Raw genomic sequence first — 3,713 nt, 5'->3', positions numbered from 1 at the left:
TCATAAGTGACTTGAAAACTAAGTCCCTGAAAAGATCTCTTAGATGTTCTCCTGAAACTAAGCCACAGGACTTGTTTTTCTCAGAAATGTCTTCTTTGAGTCCAAAAGCTCAAATTCAGCTCTGATTTCACAAGCTGACCAAAGAAATAATAAATGTAAATGTCTTAGCAACGTTAGAAAGGGACGGGATCATCAAGGATATGACTATTTCCTGTAAATGCACAGCTTTTGTATATTTACAAATTGGTTTCACAGAGTATAGAGGATGAAAAAAGCCAGGGAAAAGTCCTGGGACCAAAAAGGGAGGGGGGTGGGCTATGTCTGATCTTATGGTCAGAGATGCAAAGAACACAAGAAAATTATATTTGGTCTGAAAGGGTAACATTGTTGATAACAGAAATCTCAAAATGGGAATGGCCTGAGAAGACTAAAACAGAATGGGAAAGTGAAGAAGCTACTATGTTGGGCAAGCTGGGGGAGGGGGCAGTACAAATTGAATGTATTAATAAGGAGATTAACAATTAAGAGGAGAGAAAAGGGGCACCTGGCTTGGTCATAAGAACATACGACTCTTGATCTCGGGGTCATGAGTTTGAGCCCCATGTTTGGTATAGATATTACTTACATAAATAAAAAAAAACTTTAAAAATTTTTTTAAAAAGAAGAAAGAAAAAATTAAGATAAAATTAAATGAGACTCCTATTATTTAATCAGATGTCAAACAAAAAAATCAAATAACTTGGCTATTCCAGGTTAGGAGTATATGAACAATGTGTAAACTCATTCATGCTATCAGGAAGCTTGCACATTATCTGGAAACATAAGTAGCATACAAAATTAGAGAAAACAACATCGGGCCAGGAGAACACAGGTCGAACCTGCCAGATATGCTAATTAATGGTCATTGTAAGGTAGCAACATTTTGCCATCGCGGTTTAGCTTTAGTACAGACATAACAAAATACCACAGACTGGGTGATGTAACACATATTTATTTTCTTATGGTTCTGGAGGCCAGATGTCCAAGACCAAGGTGCCAGCAGGTTGGATTCCTCTGAAGCCCCTTCTTGGCTTGTCGATGGCCATACTCTTGTTGCCTCTTCACATGGTTGTCCCTCTGTGCATGTGCACTCCTCGTATCTGTGTCTTAATCTCCTCTTCTTATAAGGACACCCGTCAGATTTGATTAGTGCCCACTCTAACAGCCTCATTTTAACTTAATTATCTGTTTAAAGACCTCATCTCCAAATATAGTCACATTCTGAGGTACTAGGGGGTTAGGGCTTCAACAGAGAAATTTGGGGAGGACACAAATCAGCCCCCCTCCTATACTCTGAGGCCACCCTACTCTTAAGCAATGCTGCCTCACTTTCTTCCTATTTACACACTCTAAGCATGTTCTCTCCTGCCTCCGGCCCTTCGTATATGCTGTTCCCTCTGCCTGAAATGCTATGCTCCTAAGTATCAGTGCATCTTTTTTTAAAATTTTTTATTGTTATGTTAATCACCATACATTACATCATTAGTTCTTGATGTAGAATTCCATGATTCATTGTCTGCGTATAACACCCAGTGCTCCATGCAGTACGTGCCCTCTTTAATACCCATCACCAGGCTAACCCATTCCCCCACCCCCCTCCCCTCTAGAACCCTCAGTTTGTTTTTCAGAGTCCATCCTCTCTCATGGTTCGTCTCCCCCTCCGACTTACTCCCTTTCATTCTTCCCCTCCTGCTATCTTTTTTTTTTTACATAGAATGTATGATTTGTTTCAGAGGTACAGAACTGTGATTCATCAGTCTTGCACAATTCACAGCACTCACCATAGCACATACCCTCCCCAATGTCTATCACCCAGCCACCCCATCCCTCCCACCCCCCAGCACTCCAGCAACCCTCAGTTTGTTTCCTGAGATTAAGAATTCCTCCTATCAGTGAGGTCATATGATACATGTCGTTCTCTGATTGCCTTATTTCACTCAGCATAACACCCTCCAGTTCCATCCACGTCGTTGCAAATGGCAAGCTCTCATTCCTTTTGATGGTAAGTATCAGTGCATCTTGATCCCTATTTTGCTCTGGTCTCTTTGTTCAAATGTCCCCTCACTGGCGTCTGTCCCTGATCACTCTATCTATCCCTTTCTACACCCTTTCTCTGTTTTATTGTCCTTCATAGCATTTGCCATTGCTTGGCATAAAAATTTATATATTGTGGGGTTCATCCTGTGTTTAAAATATACTTGGGATTTTAAAATATCAGGTATGGTAAGGTGACAGGCAAGGAGATAACTGTATTTGAAAGAAGAATTTATTACTTATAATTCCTAAAAAGATGGGGGCATGCCACACCAAATAGGGCTACACAGGGAAGTACCAGGTCAGTCAGGAGAAAGAGGAGGGAGAGTAATAGGCAAAAAGCCTTTATTACTACAGTGGTGGGAAGCTGTCAGGTGGGGTGGTCTACTGGGCAGGAAGCAAAACACAGATGTCGGGGTCTGTAGTTGGGGCATTTGTGATATAATTTCGGCACACCCACGAAAGCAAGACAACAGGGGAGATGTAAACAACTCCGGCCGTTAGTTTGGCCTTGTGATTAATGGATGCCAAACATCAATTACACAATCTATAAATGTTGGTTAAAACTCCCACAGGTTTGGTGTTATGCCAGTATATTCAAATGTCGGCTAATAGGATAGTAGAATAGAATAAGGGAATGAGTTTCCATAACTAGTTTATGCCTGCTCTTGAAGTCCAGTTGACCCTTGAACAACAGGGATTTGAACTGCATGGAACCACTTATACATGGATTTTTTTTGGATAAATAGAGTACAGTACCGTAAATGTATTTTCTCTTCCTTGTGATTCTCTCTTTTTTTTTTAAAAGATTTTATTTATTTGAGAGAGAGAGAATGAGAGACAGAGAGCACGAGAGGGAAGAGGGTCAGAGGGAGAAGCAGACTCCCTGCTGAGCAGGGAGCCCGATGTGGGACTCGATCCCGGGACTCCAGGATCATGACCTGAGCCGAAGAAAGTCGCTTAACCAGCTGAGCCACCCAGGCGCCCCTCCATGTGATTTTCTTAGTGACGTTTTCCTTTCTCTAGCTTACTTTGTTGAAAGAATACCGCATAGAAAATGTATAACATACAAAATATGTGTTAATAGACTATTGATGTTATCAGTAAGGCTTCTGGTAAACAATAGGCTATTAGTAACCAAATTTTGGGAGAGTCAAAAGTTATACCTGGTTTTTGACTGCAGGGACCAGTGCCCTTAACCCCTGCATTGTTCGTGGGCTAACTGTATTTCCATGTCCTAAGGGTAATTCCTGCTGCCACCACCCAGCTCCCAGGATTCATCCTGTCCTCCCAGGCCAGGTGTACCTCTTCTCCTATCTTATCTTATCTGAGACCTCTGAGAGGTCCCCCTGCTGGTAAATACAGATGGATGGATCTTTACTTTCAGACTCAGTTTCAGTGAAGTGCCTGCATTGGTTTATCTCACAACTCCAGTGGACAGAAGGCAAAGAAACCAAAGCTCACCTGAGGCCAAATGATTAGGGACATACTTGTCATCTTCTAGCTTCTTTAATTCCTCTACGGAGAAAAGCTCTCAGGAGCTTAAGGCACACAAAAGATGCCTCAGCAAGATGGGACTGACCACAACTCCTTGTATAGAACTTCTACCCCAGGTCCTGCGTTCATATTTAACATTGTTT

Source organism: Zalophus californianus, chromosome 1, assembly GCF_009762305.2.
Source record: "Zalophus californianus isolate mZalCal1 chromosome 1, mZalCal1.pri.v2, whole genome shotgun sequence".
NCBI classification, from domain to species: Eukaryota; Metazoa; Chordata; class Mammalia; order Carnivora; family Otariidae; genus Zalophus; species Zalophus californianus.
Note: the sequence above shows the minus strand (reverse complement) of the source record.